The sequence below is a fragment of the Acinonyx jubatus genome, chromosome C1 (assembly GCF_027475565.1).
Source record: "Acinonyx jubatus isolate Ajub_Pintada_27869175 chromosome C1, VMU_Ajub_asm_v1.0, whole genome shotgun sequence".
In the NCBI taxonomy this organism is placed as follows: domain Eukaryota; kingdom Metazoa; phylum Chordata; class Mammalia; order Carnivora; family Felidae; genus Acinonyx; species Acinonyx jubatus.
In genome coordinates, this window is record NC_069381.1 from 95,888,597 (window position 1) to 95,910,758 (window position 22,162).

Sequence of the window (22,162 nt, forward strand, 5' to 3'; positions counted from 1 at the left end):
CTTTTGCCTTCTTTTGTGACAATTTAATCTTTCTGCAGGCTGATGGGTGCTTAGGGCTAGCAACGGGAAGGACAGATCCTCTGCAACAAAAGAGGAAAGCACATTAATAACTTTTCCAAATATTGCCTTCTCGCTAGTAATAAGAATAATGGTAATAAGGGCATAGAAGCATTGAAAATAGTAATGTAATGGGGAAATATAGATGGTACCTGTCTAAGCACTGGTTTGGGAAATGAGCTCTTGACCAAGCAGGCATACTGCTAAGATCTTCTTGACAAGAGCTACTTCTGAAGCCTTGAGAGGTCCTCCAGCTACCTGGCTGACAGATCTGTCCCGAGATGATGAGATCCCCTAGAACTGTTAGGGGATTCACCTCTCACCCAGGACTTTCTGACTACGTGGCCTCTCAAGGCAAGAGGATGCACTCAAGTCTCTAGCCTGACTGACAGTTACATTTTGCGTGGTGAATAAATAAATGGGTTTCCTGCCCTGATGAGCCTGGGTAGCACAAACTGCCCCTGGGAGATAGCCCCTATTTTGTTCTAAAAAAAAAAAAAAATCAAATCACTGAACCAACAAGATTGAGGGCCAGACATGGAGAGTGGTGAACTGACCGAGACCAATGTCCTGCACGGGACCCGTCTGGGCAGTCAGGAATTCCTAGGGCTCACCCTCTCTGTCTCTGCCAGAATCTGACACCCCCTAAAAGACAAGGCAGAGACAAAGGCTTAACTGGGAGATTTTACTGGAGAGTGGGGACCGGAGAGACAGCCTCAGTGAGAGTCAGAGGGAGTGGAGCAGGGATGGAGAGAGCGAATTCAGAGCTGATTCGCACTGCCAGGCATGCGGCCTCCTGGTGGCCTGACTGTGTGGGGGCTGTCGGTAAAGCCACTGACAGAGGGGTCACAGCTGTCTATCAGGAGGAGAGAAAGAGAAAGCACTTACCCATCAGCTTCCATCCTCTCTGGTCCGTCCCTCCACCAGCTGGCCAAGGTTAGCCCCCCAGCACATCAGGTTCCCCGTCACGTGGGTAGGGAAGTGCCAGCTGGGAAGCCAGCAGTGCTTCGGTGACAGCTATCAGGTTTAGCCTGAAGACGGTCTTAGGCCACAGAGGACTGATGACCGCACAAGTGAGGGTAAGGCCAAGAGTTCCAGAGAGGTGTGCCTGCGGTACCTGCCTTCCTTGAGCCGCCACCACCAGTCGTGTGAGCTCAGGAGGGTCACTGGAGGCCTCAGGGCTTAGAGTCCTCATCCATGAAGGCAGGGGAGCAGGAGTGGGGTGGGGAGACGAGGCAGTAGACTCCATCATTAAAGCCCCTTGGACCCACGCTCCACAGAGAACAGAACTTCCAAACGGGACCTGAGGGAAAGGATGGGCCAGCTAGCAGACTGGCAGGGAGGAAGGAGAAGGCCTCCTGGGGAAGGTGCGTCTGGGGAGGGAAGAGTGGGGGGCAGTTGAGACAGAAGAGGTGCAAAGGCTCCCAGGATGTGGGGACAAGGAAAATTCAGTTTGTGCACAACAGCAGGTGACTTGGGGACTGAGTGGGGATGGCAGCCTTTAAAGGTAGAGGCTTTGAAGACATGTGGTGTGATAGAGCGGGTGGGTGTCTGTGCCCTGATGCCAGCTCTGCTGTTGACAAGCTATGTGACCTTGGGCAAGTGAAATGCCAGGCCCCAGGTCTTTATCTGTAAAGTGAAGGAGGTATCTTAGGGCTCTCAGGGTCCTTTGCTCACAGCAGGATGGGTCAGAGCTGAGGGGCCTCACTAGCTTTGCAGCTGACCCAGCTCTGGGGGGTGGTGCAGTCCTTTAAAAAAATTTTGTTTTAATTTATTTTAGAGAGAGAGTGTGTGCAAGTGGGGGAGAAGGGCAGAGGGAGAGAGGTAGAGAGAGAGAGAGAGAGATGTAGAGAGAGAATCCCAGGCAGGCTCCATGCTCAGTGCGGAGCCTGACATGGGGCTCGATCCCACTACCCTGGGATCATGACCTGAGCTGAAACCAAGAGCCAGACAGCCAAGCGACTGAGCCACCCAGACACCACTGGGGGCGGCCTTTTTACCCCGCAAGGACGAGGAGTGGTCATCTTACTGATGTGGCAGGCAGATATTCAGGTGTGGGGCCGCTGATGAAACAGCAGGGTTTCTACAAAGAGCAGGGACCCCTGAGGGGAAGCTGGACTAAGTAACAGCTGGTACTGGGGACGTGAGGCTGGGGCTATTTGGGCCCAGAGAGCTGGCTGGGCTCATCCTCTGGAGGAAGACTTACTTTTGCAAGCGAGACAGAAGGTAGCCAGTCCTTCTAGTGGCTGCTGTAACTGACCACCCAAGATTCAAGCTCTCCTTCCATGATGTAGAGGCACTTCTGGCATGCGGCTATCTGGCCAAACACCATAGTTCTAACCCACTTGTCTCTGGCTGGGCCCAGAGGACTAGCTGTGGCCAAAAGAACCTAAGGAGAAATGATGTGTCTCATTTCCCAGCTGAGGGGACTGATGATCACTGTGTCTCCTCCAATTTCCTTCCCTTCCGCAGCCTCTGAAGGCTGCGTGTTAAAGATGGCACCATTACAGTAGGGCCGGAGCCTGGATCCCTGAGGAACATTGTTTCCCCAGGAACATTGTCATTGGACTTGTCGGGAGCAAGAAATAAACTTGCATTGCGTTAGTGCAATCATATTTTGGGGTCATTGTCATGGCAATTAGTCTATCTGCTATAGCTATACTAGAAACTTCCAATAAACCCCAAGGCAAAGCTCAGCTATTTGGTGACCCACCACTTGGGGAACCTAAGATTGAGCCCGCTCATCAGCCCTGGGTGATATTTATTTTATTTATTTATGGAGAGCGTACCACAGGGCAGACCCTTTGTCCGTTCTGGGGATGCAGTGTTAGGATGACAAAATCCACAGTCCTGTGAGGCTTACGTGCCGGTGGAGGGAGACAGATAACAGGCTGGGGTGGGAGGAGTCCATTCTCTTGGAATGACTTAGAGGATCAAAACATAACTGCCTTTGCCTTCCCCTGCCCATAAAGTAAACTCAGCGGTGGTGATTTTCCTACAATAGAAATGTGCACAGATCTCACGATTATTCTGTCCACGCCTGGGTTATAGACAATTCTCCTGCCTCTTTAAGTTGTAAAACAGCCTCAGTTTAAGAACTGGAATTTCAGGTGCAAGATAAAAATGGAACGTTTCAATTTCACCCAACGGTTGAACTAAAACCTCTGAGTTTTGACCTGTTGATGGCTTCCTGCCTGCAAGGAAAGGGGCGTGGCCAATTCCTGCTTTCTCTTCCTTCATCTTCTACGCAGTCTCAACTTCTCATCCCTTCCTAGCTAGTGTTCTGCTCCTTTCAGGGCAGGGGTTGTATGTGTGAGGGGCAGGGGTGTGTGTGGTAAGGGAATGGGGCAGTTCTTTCTAGACTGGGAGGTTTGTGTTCTTTGAGTTTGGCAGATGTTTAAAGCTTACTCTTTGTTTGGAGAGTCCAATCAATGCCATTCTTTTGGCCCAGGAAGATGCATCTTAACTGTGAGGGGTTATTTTCTACTCTTTCGTAGCCTCTAGGAACCTGGTCTTCTTCCTCAGCTTCTTGTTGCTGGAATGGATCACTGAACCTTCTAGAAACCCCCACTGGGCAGAACCCAAGGCAACCCCTCTCTGATTTTTCTCTTGTGGTTTACATGGGTCCCCGGGAAACACTCGAGCATCTCTCATTCCAGCAGGTTTTGGAAGTGCGGACTGAACCCAGAAGAACACCCTCTATCCTGTTTTCCCAGACTAAGCACCTTAGTTTTCTCAGGTGAGAGTCAGGCACGAGTCCAATATCTGACACCTCTCCTCCCCTCTCGCCAACCTGAGAGGATGCATAGGAAGCTCTCTGAGTGGTCCTCTAAAACCTCTCTCTGGGCTTGGGGGTGGGGGGTGGCTCTCCCCATCTTCCCCTTTCCCAAGGGTGGGAGGAGTCCACTCTCTTAGTGACTCCTCAAAACTCCTCCAACAACTCCTTCCAAAGAAATCCTCTACAAATCCTTCCTTTTTCATTACCTTACCTCTTTTTTCATATACTTCATGTGGCCGAGAGAACCTACAATCATGGAAACGTTCTTGACCATTTCCTTGGTAGATTTTGTAGACGATTATCGAGCTTTGAAATTTCACATCTATCGTCTCTTGGTGTTTCAGTGGAAACTTCTACTTTAATGTCGTGTTAACAGGTAAACAAACAAATGACGGGGAAGGAAATTGAAAATAGTAATCAGCTGCATGAAGAAATGAGGTCGGGTTGATGGGACAGAGAGGCCCAGGGAAAGAAGAGCTAATTTAGAATGTGTGATCTGAGAAGGCATCTAGCTCTGAGAAGGTGGCAGTTTGATCTGCGGCCTGAAAGACACCAGTTTCGCCAAGATCTGGGTATGTGTGTGGTGGGGGGGTGGGGGGAGACAGCATGTCAGGTGGTGGGTACAGCAAGTGCAGAATCCCAGGTGGGAATGAGTTTGGTGTGTTCAAGGAAGGATCTGGGGCTGGACTGAATCAGCAAGTGACACAGAACATTGGAGAGGTGGGCAAGACCCAGATCCCACAGGGCCTTGGATGTGGTAAGGGTTTTGGGTTTTAGTCTAACTCCAGGGGAAGCTACTGGAGGTTTTTGAGCAGGGAATGACCCCCAGGGAATGACCTAATCTGATTTATATTTAAAGAGAGCAATCAAAGGCATTGGAAGAAAGGAGGAGAAACTATTATAGAATAAAAGAGCCTTAAAGGACATAATGAGGGGCGCCTGGATGGCTCAGTTGGTTAAGTGTCTGACTTCCGGCTCAGGTCACGATCTTATGGTTTATGGGTTCAAGCTCCATGTCAGCACCAAGCCCGCTTTGAATGCTCTGTCCTCCTCTGCCCCTCCCCCACTTGCTATCTCCCTCAAAAATAAACATCAAAAAAAAGGACCAAATGAAACACAATGTATAGACCTGAAACCCTGCCCCATAGGGTTAATGAGGTAAAACTCACCAGCGAGACCCCCCACCTGACGCCTCCTTCTTCTTCATAGAAATGTTAACCTTATCTGTTGGAGAAAAACAATGGAAAGAGCCTAGATTAGTTTGAGCTCAACCACATAAACCTGCACGATGATGGACCATGACTCTCGGAACAGTTACCTGTACCTCATTATAATATCAAAATCTCTGCCCAAGGAGGAGCACAATTTCATTAACATAACATAGGTTGCATGCATAGGCGTGTTTTCTGCCTGCCTTGACTTGTGGTGAGAAAACTCCCCTTTCTGTCGGAATATCCATCCTAACCCTAAATAAAAGGAACTGGTTCACCTTTTCTCCCGAGAGTCACGCTCTGCATCTTTTTATTTGCTGCAAACAAAGTTTCCTTTGTGGGGATAAGCCCACCTGGTGTAGTCTCTGTCTGTAACTCACAAAAGAGCAAACTCACATTAGTTGGGTTACAGACTGGGGCGCCTGGGTGGCTCAGTAGGTTAAAGCAACTGACTTCAGCTCAGGTCATGATCTCATGGTTCTTGAGTCTGAGCCCCACGTAGGGCTCTGTGCTGACAGTTCGGAGTCTGGAGCCTGCTTCGGATTCTGTGTCTCCCTCTGTCTCTGCCTGTTCTTGCTCTGTCTCTTTGTCTAAAAAACAAACATTGGGGTGCCTGGGTGGCGCAGTCGGTTAAGCGTCCGACTTCAGCCAGGTCACGATCTCGCGGTCTGTGAGTTCGAGCCCCGCGTCGGGCTCTGGGCTGGTGGCTCAGAGCCTGGAGCCTGTTTCCGATTCTGTGTCTCCCTCTCTCTCTGCCCCTCCCCCGTTCATGCTCTGTCTCTCTCTGTCCCAAAAATAAATAAACGTTGAAAAAAAAATTTTTTTAAAAATTAAAAAAAAATTAAAAACAAACATTAAAAAAAAATTGGGGTTACAGACCTAGTTTGGATCCTTATCCAAACAAACTACTTGTGAAAAGAGATCTTTGAGACAACCTAGCAAATTTGAATACGTACATGGTATCAATTGATATTAGATAATTATTGTTAATTTTGTTAAGTGTGATAGTTGCATGACTCTTAGGTTAAAAGAAAGTCTGTATTAGTTGGAGATGTATAATGCACAGGGGTTTAAGGGTGAGACGCCATGATATCTAAGATTTGATTTGACGAATCCTACACGCACAGAAGTCACAGAGGCTTTATTATACGTTGCTCTCTACTTAGGTATGTTTTTAAAAGTGTATATTAAAAGTTGCAAAGAAAATAATTTGGCTGTGGTGTGGAGAATGGGTTGCAGGGGCAAGAGGGGAAGCAAAGAGAGCAGTTAGGAGGCAGTAAATCCAAAGAGGGGAGAGTGGGGGTGGTGGATTAGAGCAGGGTGGGAGGGTGCGGGTGCAGGTGGAAATAAAGACCCAGAGATTTTAGAGACAGAGCCAACAGAACTTGCAGAGCAGGTGTGAGGAAAATGGGAATAGCGTGGGTAAGAATAATGAGAAAGTGACTTTGGGGACAACGAGGGTGCCCATCTTTCCACACCACTACTTGCATTCTCAAATTCATCCCCATGAGACTGGGAGTGGCGAAATGGGGAACTAAGTCTCTTCGGATTATTTCTGTCTCATGTCAAATTTATGTTCTTGGGTTTGGGGCTGGGCTGAGCCCAAGTTAGCAGCGCAAGTGTGGGGAGCTAGCAAAGAGGCAGGCAGAACAGGAAGACTGGCTAATGCGTCTGGAATAGTTGGGAATTCTGTAATTCTACACAGTGGGCAATGGGAAGAAATCACTTCCCACTAGGAGTTGTAGTCCTAAACTGTCAGGTAAAACATTTGGTTTACCCATCCCTGGAATGAATGTTTTTTTTCCACACTAGGGCCACACTACTGCATTTCAGCAGTAGAGCCCAGAAACACAGATCTCAAATTGACTCTTGGTTGGATCAATTATGCAAACACCCGTTTAGCTGCTAGAACACTAGGGAGCTTTGATTCAGCCACAAGGGCTGGTCCCAGCAAATGAACTCCTGACTGCCTGCGATCTGCCTCGAGGCAAAGCTGTTTGTGGGTAGGCATTTGTTTCTGGTGTCCCTCTTTCCTTTTCCTTTCTCTACAACCAGTAAGACAAATGGAGATGTGCACCTGTCCCTATGGATCTATCAACGGCTTGGGTTTTCTGGATATGATCTTGTCTAATGGGGCCAGCCCTTTTTCGCCTGTGTGTTTCCACCTATGTGTGAAGCAGTTTTTGTTGTTGTTGCTAAAGCAGTCTGATGTCCTGGCACTGAAATACACACGCACACACAAAGTACAAGGTGCTCTCATTGATCGTTAAGAGCAGAGGCTCTGAATGGTGCTTGGAATAGAGTTGGGACAGTGTTGAGTGGGATGGCCAGACCCCAAGGGCAGCAGCTGCTTGGCCTATTCTGTATTCTAACATCCTACTCGATCCTTGATGGCCTCCCTCCACTTGGCCGTCCTTGTCATGTTGATCTCTAGAAAATCAAGTCACCCTGTACCTAACTTGCCCTTGGCCAATAATTTTTAGCTGCTTATTGAACTGCTGGTGGTGTATCTAATCCTTGCTCAGCTTATCCATGTGTGCTGCCATTAGAGGACGCCATAAATCATCACTTAAGGACCATAATATCCACTCTAATGGTTAGAACACAGAGTCGCCCTCTCCCTTGTGACCCAGTGGCAGCGGCAAGCTCCTGGAATAGATCCTCTATTGTTTTCTTAACAACGTCAGTCTTCGGAGTTAGAGTCTCACATCTCCCTACTCATAGCGCATTTTTCTTTAGAACCTGCTCACTCCTGTGCTTTCTCTGCCACCAGAGACTGGCACCTGCTTTTCAGCTGTCACTTAAGGATACTCCGTTAAGAAGCAGCCCTAGCAACCTGCCCTCAGACGAATCATTTAATGCGTCTGAATCATATTTCCTTCTCAGGTAACTAAGAGTAACATTCTTCCCTTCCTCCTTTCTCGGCATTGTGCTAGGGCCGGAGGAGGCGGGGGTGGGCAGAGGTTGCTGGAATGACCCAATGAGACGTGACTTGCGAATATCCTTTACAAGATACAAGACCCTGCACCAAGCTAGCAATCGTAGTAATGAAGAATTGTCGGCAGGAGTTGGGACGTATACATACAGCAACAGATAAGCATGTCTTTTTTACTCAACAAACCTGTATCGAGAATGTGCCAAGCACTGTGCTGCATACACCTAAGAAGATAGGTGCTTACAAGCCAGAGTGATAAGATCTATGGTAATGCCGAGTCCCTGATGAGAGTGCACAGAAAATACATCTAACCTGGACTAAGAGAGTTCAGAGGAGACCCCCCCCCCCCGGAAAAGGTGTTGCGCATGTGCAAACCTGAGCCAAAAGAGAGACTGGAAAATCGTGGCTTCCGGGAACTGGGAACTGTCTGGCTCTTAGAGTGCAGTCAAGCAGGAGGGTTGGAGAAGTAGGTAGAGTCTCAGTTATGGAGGGTTTGGGACATCGGGGCATAATTGAAAGTTCTCGCTAGAGGCATGATCAGCTTTGTCAGCAAACCATATGGGGAACATTTCAGAAGGAGGAAAGACTGCCTGAGGGAGATCAGTGAGAAGGCTACTGGGATAAGCTGGTTAAAAGATTTTAATAGCATGATCTAAGATAATGCCGGAGGGTTGAAGAGAAGTGGATGGGTTTCAGGGATATTCGGGAGGCAAAATCAATGACGTTTGTTGTCGAATTTGATATGGGGATGGGAGTAGAAGGGATGGTGAAGGGTGACACCCCGATTTCTAGCTTGGATGGTGGTGCCATTCATTCAGATCAGGATTAAGGAAGAAGGATTGCCATATACAGTGATCATTTTGATGTGGGCAATGATTCGTTTTCCGGGCCTATGGATTCCATGTAGAGATATACACAGTATTTGGATATTCTGCCATTTGTTCCGTGATGCTCACCTGCCCGTAACTCCAGGAAGGGACAGAATTACAGTCCACATGGGTCTCACATGACTGCCAATGCTGACTAGACATGTAATACAGGTCAGACACAAAGGCAGTGAATACAAGGGCTGACCGGTAAGTTTTTGTGTGTGGTCTGACTCAAATGAGTGAGTTATGCAAATCAGATTGTCTCTGTTTGCCAATCAGATTTTGCGAATCAGCTTCAACCAAGCCACCGAGTCTTGTCAGTCATTAATGGACATTGGTGTTGGAAAGTTTTAGAGTCAGGGGGTTGTGGTAGCAGCCACTGGGGCCACATGTCAGTTGTTGAGAGGGTAGTAAATGTTTAAATGTTAAATAAGCTTGCATTTAACTTTTTTACTTCAGTTCTTTTAAGTGTGTAACCAGAGAAGTCACAATTAGAATAGAAATTGGTACCAGGAGTGGGGCTCAAACTGATAGAGCCTCAACACAGGAGACTAGCTATGGTATTATCGAGATGATATACGATAAAAAATTGTTTTCATTACAGGATAGGAAATTTGCAGTCTGTGATTTTGGGTGGAAAAACAACTAATTAGGTCGGCATCTGCTATCCCTTGAGACTCAGGCCATATGCATACCAAAGGTGAAGCTTTGGGAGGCTTGATGCCTGAATGTAAGGATAATGAAGCAGATTATTTATTGCTTACAACCTTAGATAATGGCCAGCAGCAAAGAGACAGTTTCTGTCAAGAATGCCTGTCTGTGAGCAACTAAGAAAAACAGGGGGATTATGTAACCCTGGTGCAGAAAGCCCATTTTGCCTGTAGCTGGAGCTCTCTGATTGCTTACAACCGAGTCCAGAAACCAAACTGTGGTCTTGCCAAACTGTGGTCTGGTCCTAATTTTCCGCCTCATTGAATTTCTAGTGCCAAAGTTAGAGCTCTGATTGACAAAGATGGATGTCCAGGCCATTGGAAAAGAATTCTTTGGGAGGAGGAGTTGCTGGGGAACATGACGCCCCTCAATGCCCCTCCCAGGCATTTCTCACTCCATCTTCCCCACAAAACAAGGAGAATCTTCCCACTGAGAGGCAAGTCTCACAGTGAGGGTGGGAGTACGGATAAGGAAGACAGAGGAGGAAAGACATTCCACTTGAGGTTACAGCCTTTCTGTGCCATGAGGCATCGGCTATTAAGAAAAGGACAGTCAGATGAAGAAGCTAATCCTGGGTTCTAAACAGCAAAAGATTTGGGAGCCTGGTCCTCAGGATTCATTTGGGCTGTTAAGAATAGGCGGTCTTCTAAGGACATTGGCTTTACTGTGTCAGCCAGGGGTCCTCTGTTGCTATAGAATTTGACAAAGGCTTGGACCAGGAGCCACTGTGTGGTTCTTGCCCCAGAGATCTCTTCTTGCCTCTATTTTTCTTTTCTTTCCTCTACTTTTCTGAGTGATTCTCCCCCGCCTCCCCCCTCCCCCCCACCCCGCAACACCCTGTGCTGTCATTCTGTTTTTGTCCGTTGCAGGATATTGGGGGAATGGCAGAGGTTAAATTTACCATTTCATTCATAGATTATAAGAAAGTGAGGGGTCATGTTTGGACAGGACCCCTCAGAACTGGAAGAGGAATGGACAGAACCTGAATATTGTGGATTCTGAGGCCAGCAAGCAACCTCTACAGCAGCCTCGGGACACTCACTGACTCTGAATGAGGAGCAGAATGTGACTTTCCATTCTGTCAGGGAGACGCATGATTTATAGTTGTAAATGACTGTAAAGTTGACTTATAGTTGTAGATGTGATCAAGTTAGATAAGAACATTCTTGAAAATATCTGAATAGGGGCGCCTGGGTGGCTCAGTCGGTTAAGCGTCCGACTTCAGCTCAGGTCAAGATCTCGCGGTTTGTGAGTTCGAGCCCCGCGTCGGGCTCTGTGCTGACAGCTCGAGCCTGGAGCCTGTTTCAGATTCTGTGTCTCCCTCTCTCTCTGCCCCTCCTCACTCACGCTCTGTCTCTCTGTCTCTGAAAAATGAGTAAACCTTAAAAAAAAGAAAAGAAAATATCTGAATAGGGAGAAAGTTATCTGTGCCAGGCAGAGCAAGCAGAAGAATACAATTGACAGGCTTTTATTATTTGTCCTGTCCAGTGAGACCACAAGGGACAGCTCTATATGCACACGAGCCCCTCCCTCTCATAGAGCCAATAGTTGGCTCTCTATTGGATCTGCAATGGACACCTAACCCTGGGCAGCCATCCTCTGACTCGTTGTCTGGATCAAATGGACAGACTCATCCAAGAAGACTTTTTCTCCCAACACTTGAACCAGGAGACACGGAGTCTATTGCCACTTGCAGTGGGCTCTGGGCTTGGGTCTTAAACCCTTGGGGGCTGATAAGTAGGTAGAGGTAGGTGGTGGGGGGCAAGAGAACAGAGCAGACCCTAAAGCCAGGGAGACAGAGTTGCTGCTTCCATTCTTAATGGGTTGGCCTGGATCTCAAGTGTAGATCCTCTCAGATCTGACAAGGTTTTACTTTCTGTCCTTGAAGTTCATTGGATTTCTGCCTTCTTACAATGAGTCTCAAACTGTAGTGGAAAGCTAGAGTTCAGGAGAGAGATCTGGATAGGAATATGGTTTCCAGACCCATCTACATTTCCATGGGATGAAGACTTTGGGAGTGGATGAAGTTGCCCCAGGGAATGTATAGAGGGAAGCAGAAAATGTTGCCATTCTGCTCGTTGTAAATACATTTCATGCTTGAAAAGACTCTAAATGCATGTATGTATTATTTTACTTACCCTTCTAAACAACTCTGTGAGGTAGCTGGTATTACTATCCTGATTTTACAAATAAGGGCAGGTGATAAAAAGGATGAAGTCCTGTTGCCCAGGTCACACAGCCTTAGCAACAGCAGCAATGGGTCCTGTCTTCTGGCTGGTCCATTCTCTCCTTGAGTGGGCAACACTTGGTAACTCGAGGAACCGGCATTGCCAGATATTTGCAGAGAAGTTGGTGAGAGAATAAATGAAATGAGGGACATTTATGCCCAGAGCCCCCTTGTTTCCCTTTGTGGGGTTCTTCCTCCCTGGCCCCAGTGACCAGCCTACTGCTCTATAGCACCTCTTGGGGAGACCACTGATGCCCCATCATCAGAGCAGGGAGGGGTCTGTGCTCCAGTTATCCCTCCCAAGGTCAATTCCCAGTCCCCCAGGGCCATATTTAATGCTCCCAAATTCTACTGGTTGGGGGTGGGTAGTGGGGGAGAGATTTGCTAAGTAGTATTTTGTGGAAAAAGGGTTACATGATCAGATCGTTTGGGAAATCCCAAGTTAAATAAACACAAAAATTCCTTTATTCTTCTCAGAGCATTAAATGTATTAATGTGCATCTCCCCAAGGGGCATATCATTGGAAGAATTTCCCAAACTTACTTGACCACAGAATGACTTCTGAAAGTGGTGGTGTTCAAAGCCATCATGGGGAAGGGGAGAAGGACAATACGGAGGTAGGAGGCTGGAGGCCTACAAGAACATCTCATGCCTACCTTCAGGGTTAGCAATCACCTACTCCCTACATGCTAGGGCTGGCCTTGACTGGAAATCTCCACTGATGTGTGTGTGTGTGTGTGTGTGTGTGTGTGTGTGTGTGCATGTGCGTGTGTGTGCGTGTGTGTACGTGTGTGTATGTGTGTGTTGAGCAAGTGTGTGTGTGTATCCATGCATCCATGCACATAGGCATAATTCCTGGCTCTCAGCTCAGAGGCAGGAACCAGACTGATTTTTAACACTTAGTTCTTAAGGTCTCTTATCCCCTAATATTTGTTCAGGTCTCTTTGAGGCCTCTTTGTTCAACAAGGCATACATAAGGCCTCTCTTGGGCTCTGGTTGGTTGGAATGTGGCGGGGCCAAGTGGGGGGCTTATTCTTCCAAGGCCAGAAAGGAGAACTGGCCAAGTGAGGAGGGCACTTGCCCTACTGCCAGCCCTGACCCCTTGGGGCCTCTCTCTTGGGACTGCCCTGCCTACTGAGGATGGGTTGGGAGAAGCCTTTGCAGAGAACTTCTCTCAAATTGACACTCTCTGTTTATTTTTGCACCCCTAATTACCCTTTCAACTTGCCATGGCTTATTTTTAGAGGTTTCCCATCCACCTCATTAACAGCTCGTAAGAGTTCCTGTCTCATATTTCTACCGTTTATACCCTTAATTAAACACAGCGGCCTTTGTTATCTCTGAGTAGTGGCCTTGTTAGAATTTAAATAGGATGCCTTGCATATTGGTTAACTGCTTTTTAAGCATTCCGTCCCTTTCCTCCAACCCTTTTGTGTGCCACTGGGATATCTAGAGCCCTGTCTCCCGGGGGCTCTCTCTGTTCCCTTTGGTTATTCTTTTCCTAATCAAGGGCTGGTGTACAAGAAGCTTTGGGTTCTGGCTGCTCTGTTTTGTGGTTTGGCTTTGTTTTCTTTATTTTTTTTGGTGGGGGGGAACCCTTGGCCTCCTTCCTCTCCCCCTCCTGGAGTTACCAGGGAAGAGGTTGGTTGGGACTTTTTCAAGCTTTGCCATCCCATGTGTGACCAGAACAGCGATAGTTAATTAAATGCACACCAGGACTCAGATCCCTGACCTTAACACCTGCTGATCCTCCCACCTCATCAGGAAAGCGCTGCCTAATTACCTTTTCCTGCTGGCCCAGTTTATTTTCAAACCTTCTTAGTGGGACTGGCCAAAATATTGAAGGCATCCATCATCAGAGGCACCCGATCCCAGGTACCACCTCGCAGAGAGAGGGAGGCCGGCATGGCACAGCGACAGCTCTCTGGGGACACAGTGGCATGGGCCCAGGTTGTTGGGATAGGAAGGAAGATATTTCCCCAGCAGTGTCTGGGGGACCTTGGAGGAACCTACGCTTTAGGTAAGGAAGTGCAGTGGTCTGGCCCTCATGGCCTGGGCTCAGTCTGCCTGTGGAGCTCACAGCCTCTCTGGCAAGAGATAAACATGTTGTTGCACTGATGGCTCAGGGACAGCCGGTGGGATGCAGGTGGAGGGGGTGCCTGAGCCCTGCGGAGTCAGGACAGAGCAGTTAGGGTCGGAGTCATCTAGGCTGGAATCTCAGCTCTCCCCCTTGGCTTTGGGCGATCGACTTGACCTCTCTTGCTTGTTTCCTTATGTGTATTATGAAACAGTACTTATGCTACCTACCTCATAGGACTGATGTCAGAACCAGTCAGGTCGTGCATGAAAAGAACCTAGCATGGAGACTGACACATCACAGTCACTTAACGGATGACAGCTGCTATGATTAATGTTGGTGTTATTGGAAAATAGTGGTCACTGCAGTCCTAAGTGGCCACTCTAGACCATAGGTGCAGTGTAAGGACTTAAAGAACCTTCCAAATATGCATTCTCTTTAGCCCATTTCTCCTAGAAACAACCCTGGGTTCTGTGGATGGTGTAGGATGATTCTGGGACACTGTAATGATGTTGATTTTAGCCTGTAGGAGAGAGAGGTCATCTACTCATTCATTCATATTCCCAATTTATCCAAAAAACATTTATCAAGCACCTACTAAGTGCCCGACACTGTGCAAAGTACAGTAGGGGCATCAGCTCTCAAGTGGCCTCTGCCCTTTTGGGGAAGACCCTCCCTATAATGGACATCAGAGTGAAACGTCTTCTAAAAGAAGAAATGAACACTGGATTTACAGGACAGAGAAGAGGGAGCTGACCTGGGACAGTTAGAACTCAGGGAAAATGAGGGAAGGACATTTGAGCAGGAACGTGAAAGACCAGAAAGGTTTTCAGGGGCAAAGGAGGGGTTAGAAGAATACTCCAGAGCAAGGGAACAGCGTGAGCACAGGTGTTTGGAAATGCTGCCTGTGTGAAGAGAGAAGGTGAATGGGTAGGGTCATGTGGCACTGAACCAGAATGCCATAGAAAGGAAACTGAAGGAACGGGGCCAAAGAGAAGGGACAGTGGACAAAGGCTCCAGAGAGCTCGCTAACTAGGACTGTGTGAACACAGACTGGGTCCCCACCTTTCATGACCAGGGGACCCCTCCCGTTAATTTACCCCCATAGATCTCGTTGGATTTCAGCCGTGTGACAAATCATATTTTTTTTTAATTTTTTTTTTCAACATTCATTTATTTTGGGGACAGAGAGAGACAGAGCATGAACGGGGAAGGGGCAGAGAGAGAGGGAGACACAGAATCTGAAACAGGCTCCAGGCTCTGAGCCATCAGCCCAGAGCCTGATGCGGGGCTCGAACCCATGGACTGCGAGATCGTGACCTGGCTGAAGTCGGACACTTAACCGACTGCGCCACCCAGGCGCCCCAAATCATATTTATTAATATCCGTGAGGCTGTATTGAGGTAAATGTACAGTTTCTAGTAGTTCTTTTAAATTTTTAAAAATACTTATTTGAGGGGCGCCTGGGTGGCTCAGTCAGTTAAGCGGCTGACTTCAGCTCAGGTCATGATCTCACGATCTGTGAGTTCAAGCCCCACGTCAGGCTCTGTGCTGACAGTTTCAGATTCTGTGTCTCCCTCTCTCTGACCCTCCCCGGTTCATGCTCTGTCTCTCTCTGTCTCAAAAATAAATAAACGTTAAAAAAAAATTTTTTTTAAGTATTTATTTGAGAGAGAAAGGGAGTGTGTGAGTAGCGAGGGAGTAGAGAGGGAGAGAGAATCCCAAGCAGTCTCTGTGCTGTCAGTGCAGAGCTGGATGCAGGACTCGATCTCACAAACCAGGAGATCATGACCGGAGCCGACATCATGAGTCAGACGCTTAACCAACTGAGCCATCCAGGCACCCTAGTAGTTCTTTTAAGTTCTTTTATCCAGGATCCCTGGATAATCTGTAAATGTCACTTTGGGAACCAAGGTGGGTAGAGAAGTCAAGGAGCAGAGCTATACAGCCTCCTTAGTAAATGCCTGCAGTCATCTGGGTCCAGAGGTGAAGGGGCAGAGGTGTGGTTGCTGAAAGTCAGGACGGGTATGAGACCGACTGGGTGGGATGGACAGGAATTGGTGAGTGACTGGGGCTGAGGAGAGGGAGGAATAGAAAACGATTTGGAGGCCCTGGGCCTGGTGGTAAGAATATGAGCGGTGCCATCACCAAGAGAGGGGGCCCAGGAGGGCTGGCAGCCAGAGGGAGGAGAGTTGAGAGTAGGCCGCGCTGAGTTTGAGGTCCCCAAAGTCACCCACCTGGAGTTCTCCCACAGGAACTTGGGAGCTTGCGAGGCATCTCAAGACATTTTCTCATGGCAGGAAAACAGACTCAGCTGACCTCCCGTCCTCAGACCCAATGCATAGGACTAGTAGGTGGGACTAGCACCCCTCTCACCCTCTGCTCCAGTCAGTCCCTGATTGCAGAGACTTCCCTAAAATTCTCTAGGATCTGTCCGTTGGAAAAGACTGGGTTAGGGAGAGGGGTGGGGGTGGGGGCTCTGGAAGAGGTGCCAGGCCGGGGCAGCACTCCCACTCCACCACTGCCTCCAGTCCCTGCCTGTGCCCAGTCTGAAGTCAGCTAGTTTAGAACAGATGCTCACAGTCATGATCAACCTGTTTGCCTCGGCTTTTCCTCCGTGGTGACGCAGAACAAGGGTGCAGGGAGGGAAGCAGATGGCTTGCCCTGCTGCAGTAGGGACTGAATTGCAGTGTCATGGGTGGGGGGGGGTGGTGACTGTTAGGGCACCGGGCAGAGCTCCCACCTTGGGTGCCTTTGCCGCTAACACCCCCTCCTGTTCAGACTGACAGTATGTGGTCCGTAGGGCTGCCGGACAGATATCCAGGGTGGGAATACACCCACGCCGAGACTGCCCAGGAACACAGCCCTCAGTGACTACCCACCGTGTGGAATTCAGAATATGGTCACCCTGTGAGCCGGGTCTGGATCAAGGTCTTCATGATTAGGAACAACCGTCCCACTCCAGGTAGAGCCAAATCTCAAATCCTGGGACCAACTGTTCCTCAGAGCCTGGGTCTGGAATTTACTGATATCGGAATCATCCACCAGCTTGTTGATGCACCCATGCCTAGGCTCTACCCTTGGTGCAGTACACCAGGATCTCTGTGGTCTGCAATTGACATTTGGAGCAATGGCTCCAGGCGGTTCAAGTACGCAGTAAGGTTTGAGAGCCGCTGCTGGAAACCTTCGCCATTAGCGTTATGCTTGGGCTTCTAGAAATTATTTTCTCAACCACACACTTGCCGTTCTGAATCTGGATACCTGACTGTGGTCTTGGCTCACGTGTTCCCTCCCAGGCGGCAGGTGCTTCCTCTCTAACAGGCCCACTGCAATGGGGCACCTGAATGTGTAGGGTGGTGGGAGGGAGCCAAACAAGGAAAGACCTTCGATCCTCGCCACGGGTGGAGGACAAGAGCACGTGTGGAGACAAGGCAGGGCATACCGGGGCACATAGTATGGGCCAGCAGCTGCTTCAGGACTGTGGTGGGGGTCTCCCCTGCCCCAGGCTGGGGAGGCTTTTCCAGGAGGTGGCCTTAAAGACTGAATGTTTATGTTTATATTTCCCAGGGGAGAGGAGGGCATCCTGATTAAAGAATCTACATAAGTAAAGCCTGAGGAGAGGCGGGGTTGCCTTTGGAAATGGCAGTGGGGACCCATGAGGCAACCTGAACGCCAGATTAATCCATTACCAGTTTCATGTAAAGCAAAGTCCTTGATAATATTTAACATTTTATGCAAGCAGTAATCATTCCTTTCCCCCCAATGGGCAAAAGGGGAGTCAGTAACAGTTTCTGAGTAATGGTGGAATGTATTCTAAAGGTGTGATGATAATGAAACTACCAGGGAAGTGAAGACTGGCGTTTTAGGGGCTGAGAAGTAGTTGTCTAGGGGCCAAACCTGATCAGTATGCCTAGTGGGTTTTGTTTTTTTTTTTAATTTCAATTTGAATGTCTTTAGATAGAGCTTGCCCCCTCCGGTGCCCACAACCTGCCACTCTACCTTTGATTTACAGCCTTACACATTTATGCCACCTGCTTAGCCCCTGACGTCTTCGTGTTTCCAATCGCTAGATGGGCACAGAGGCGGGAGAGAAGTGGGAATCCCAAGCAGTGGAGACTATGGCAGTAATCTAGGAGGGAAGTGATGGTCTAGAGTGGGGTCAGTGAGACAACACAGAGAAAGAAAGAAATGTGGCATTGTGGCGCACGCAGGGAGAGAAGGGAGTCCAGGATTAAACACGTGGGGGAAGGCTACTGAAGTCCAAAGACAGCAAGAGAGCCAGCTGGGCTGCAGCAGGACGTCCAAGGGCCTTGTGTATGGCAGGTGGCAGTTTGGTGCTCTGGAGAGTAATGGCAGCTGGGGATGGATAGGCAGCAGCTGGAAGTCGTATGGGGCTGGGGGGTGGATGAAATTGTGTAGACAGCTGGGGGGAGGCCAAGGACTGGGCCTGGGGGCCTTTCCTCTCTACGGGTATATGCCTAAGAGTTGGGGTGGTTGCAAAACTGGCTCCGTGATAGACGCCGGAGTCAGGAGAGAACCTCCAGGAGGGAGGGCGAGCACACAGGAGACGCTCTGCGAGATGGACTGTGAACACCTGCTTGCTGTACTGAGCTGTGGCTTTGTGTACTGGTGGGAGGGCCAGGGGGGATGGTGTCCCTGTGGTTTGGCTCTGCTCTAAGCGAGAGCACCCTCAGGTGGTGGGGCTCCCGTGTTTGACTTCGCCCCGGGGGCTGCACAGACCCCCTGCGCAACCTGGCTTTGAACCGGACCGTGGAAGGGTGGCTCTCCTCTGACACGTCCCTGTGCGTTCTCCGTGCAACTGGGGTTGGCCAAAGCTGAGCTGTCGCCGTTCTGGGCTGGCTCACCCTGTCCTGCTCCCAGGCAGCCTAGAACGCCGTGGCCCTCCTCTGCTCCTCAAGCTCTGCGAGGTAAGCGGGGCTTGCAGGAACTTTCAAGTCTGCCTCGGTCACTCAGACTTCCACTGGCTGGTTTTCCATGTGGGTTTTAACCGCTCCGTCTCCTTGTACCTTGGTGCCCATAAAGTTGTGGACACCGGCTGCTGAGCTGTGGATGACGGTGGGAAAACCCACTTTGGGGGTTAGAGATGGAGTCTGGGATGAAAACTACTCCGTGCTGCTTGGCTTTACATTCTTCCCCAAAGCGCAAATCCAGCTGGTTTTTTCCCCGGGTTTGTCTCTGAGCAGTAGATCTGGTATTTATAGAGGACCGAACCGAGGGCCAATCAGCTCAGAATGGAAATTCCTGAGCCTGAAGTTCTCTGGAGGAACTGGCTTTTGGCTTTCCCTCTCCCTGGAGTTCAGCTAAGGTTTTCTCTTGCAAACTTGTAAGCTCTGAGGAGTTTGAAGAGGCCTAAATGGAGGATCTCCATGAAAACACGGACTGTCCTTCTCTTGGCATGGACACCTGGTGTGCTTTTCATAGTCAGTGGCAAGAAAGTGGGCAAAAGGCAAGGAGAAAGGAACCCGGGGCTGGGGGCCAAGGGGGAGCTGAAGCGGCCGGCTCTCTGAGGGTGACGGGCATTGTCTCCCATTCCTTCGGCCTCTGGGACCTCCCGCTTCTGAAATTATGTGCCCGTGCTAACCCACTGGGCAGCAACCAGAATTGGTTGTTTGCACAGACCTTCCAGCTGCAAGGAAAAGGGATTGTGAGCTCTCTGACATTTCAAAAGACAGCTGGAATGAGTGAGATATCAACGGACACATTCGTTAAATGTCACCACTTTTGTTTCTCCTCAACGCTCAGTGCTTACGTTGTTCTAAATTAATTACCCAGCCACTTGATTTATTCTGTACATCCCCCTCCCCGCTCCCTCCCACCCTCTCCAGGCTTGGGAGCGGCAGGCAATGCAGTGTCACTCCCTTTGTTCTCAAGTTACTCAGCTGTGAAAGGTGAGCAGGCCTTCAAGGAGGGGGAACGGGGTCCGGGCGACGCTGGCGCCTGCGGTTTGCTCCCGGGCTGCAGACCCGAAGCTGAGCCTGACCACCGCAATCGATGCAACTCCACCTCTGGCTTACGGATGGGGGAAAGAGGCTCAGAGAGGTTGAAAGACCTGCCCAGGTTAGACCGGGCTGAACCCAGATCTTCTGGCTCTGGAGTTTACCAAATGTGATGGTGGTGAAGAGATGACTCTGTCCTCACGTGGCACATCTGGTAGGAGGCAGCACGGCACGTCGGGTAGCCACTGGGATGGAAGAGAACGGAGAAGACAGTTCTACCCTTAGTTTCCTGGCCAGGGAGAGAGCAAGCTGGAACATCAGGGAAGCCACGGGTTCAAGACCAGGAGGCACAGGAAGAGCCTCTCTGCGTAAGAGATCAGGCATGTTTGGACCATCTGGAAGAGAGAGTTGGCGGTCATTTAAGGAAGACAGTTGGGAAGCTCTCTGGTTCTTTGATTTCACAATCCATTTTAACTGTGCAGTGTCATTGTCAGTAATGTCTCCAGGGAGATGAAGGACTGTGGTCCCAAGGGGCAGTAGGCCTTCCCACCGTGATTAGCAAATCCTCTGTCATCTCAGAGACTCGCGTTTCCAAACACACTGAGAATTTCTAGCCATGGGTTTCCATTCCTCATTGTCGCAGCCCGAAGGATCCCCACACACCTGGCTCAGACATAGACCGCAAGGTAAAGCGACAGAGAAAAGAAGAAATGCTACATGTCTCAGGATGCCTGAGGCACCTGCCCACATCGGTGCTCTGCGTCTCTTGGGATAGTCCTTGATGTGTCACCAAACTCCCCCAGTCTGTGCAGGAAAGAGAGTCCCCTAGGGTAAAGGAGTCACACACCTCCCCAGTCTGCCCCCCGGTACTAATTTACTGCCAGTGAGCTGTCCTCAGCTGGGGCCTCTGCAGGAGGCTCACCCCTCTGGTACTGAACAAGAGAAGACGTAAGAAAGGAAGAGAGCTGAGCTAGCCCGGATGCGTTCCTATTTGTAGAGTTCCTCTGAACCCTCTGAGTTCTTCTATCTGTTCTCTCCCGTGGCAGCTCACCGTCGATTTCCCTTTTCATCAAGTCTGATGGCACAGGCTTTGTTTGGAGCTGCGTATCATTGAGCAATGAGCCCTCTTGCTGTTTCTGAGCTTCCCAGTGGAGCTGCTAAGTTACAGCAAGCTTTCACTCTTCCTGGCATTGTCCGACACAGGACACGTTTATGAGGTGACTGACTGGGGTTGGGTGTGATGAGCGGACTCCACAATTCTTTAGCTATTCCCGGAGGAGGAACTGATGTGAAGGATCAATGCATGTGCACGAGTGCTGGTTCACAAAGAGGCCACTGAAGGGCTCTCTCCAGGAAGGAACGAAGTTGAGGTCTCAGAGGATACATTTAGGATTGCATCATGAAGGGCATATGAATAGACAGATGGGTTAGGCAAATCTTCTCCAGGCTTACCACATTTAAGAGTAATTTTCTATTTATGTGTGTGTCTCCCCTGAATTGTGAGCCCCTTGAAGAGCTGTGTTTTATTAGAGGGCAGTTGACCATCATGCTTAAGCACGTGAACCATGGGGTTTAGTTATCTGGGTTCAGTTGTATGACCTTGGCCAAGTTTCTTGACCTCATAGGGTTAAAGAGAAAATTAAATGAGAATGGATGGAAGGTGCTTAGGACAATGCCCGGCATATGAGAAGTGCTTAGTGTTTGTTAGTTGTTATTACTAATGTGTGTGCCCTCAGCCCTAACATGTTATCTGATGTATACTAGGTGCTCAACATGTTAATTGAGTGAATACCTACGTGCATGCAGGAAAAGAGATTAACCTGCATTCATAGGAGTTAGTGCAGCTGAAGTTCTTGAGTGTTCTGGGGCTGAGTAGGGCAAGAGAGAGAAGTCGGGCTGTGGGGTTGAGTTTGGTTAGCAGGTTGGGAGTTGGTCCAAGACATCTGCAGTTGGGGGAGATGAATTCCACAGGAAATTGGCAAGAATTGGGTAAAAGGTCTGGTTAGCCAGTTACACCTCCATCACCATGCTTGGTCCTGCACCAAGTAACAAAACATTTGTTTATCAGCCAAACCCCAGAGGTAAGAATAGGTTTGTGGACAGAATGTTAGCAAATGGCACCTTACAGGTGACTCCTATAGGACACTTTACAGTGCCCTCAAAAGTTGGATCCCTGTTAATACTACCTAAAGGTATGTATTGATTCAGTGCAAGCCCTATCAAAATTCCATTTTGGGGGGCATCTGGGTGGCTCAGTCAGTTAAGTGTCTGACTCTTGATTTGGACTCAGGTCATGATCTCTCGGCTCGTGGGTTCGAGCTCTGCACTGTCAGCATGGAG

The 22,162-nt window shown here is 49.2% G+C and overlaps 1 long non-coding RNA gene across 8 annotated transcripts in view; it reads left to right on the forward strand.

Moving 5' to 3' along the window:
• The window catches only part of LOC113599179 (uncharacterized), a 122,890-nt gene that overhangs the window by 45,360 nt on the left and 55,368 nt on the right, over positions 1-22,162 (forward strand). The gene's annotated exons all lie outside the window — the stretch shown is intronic.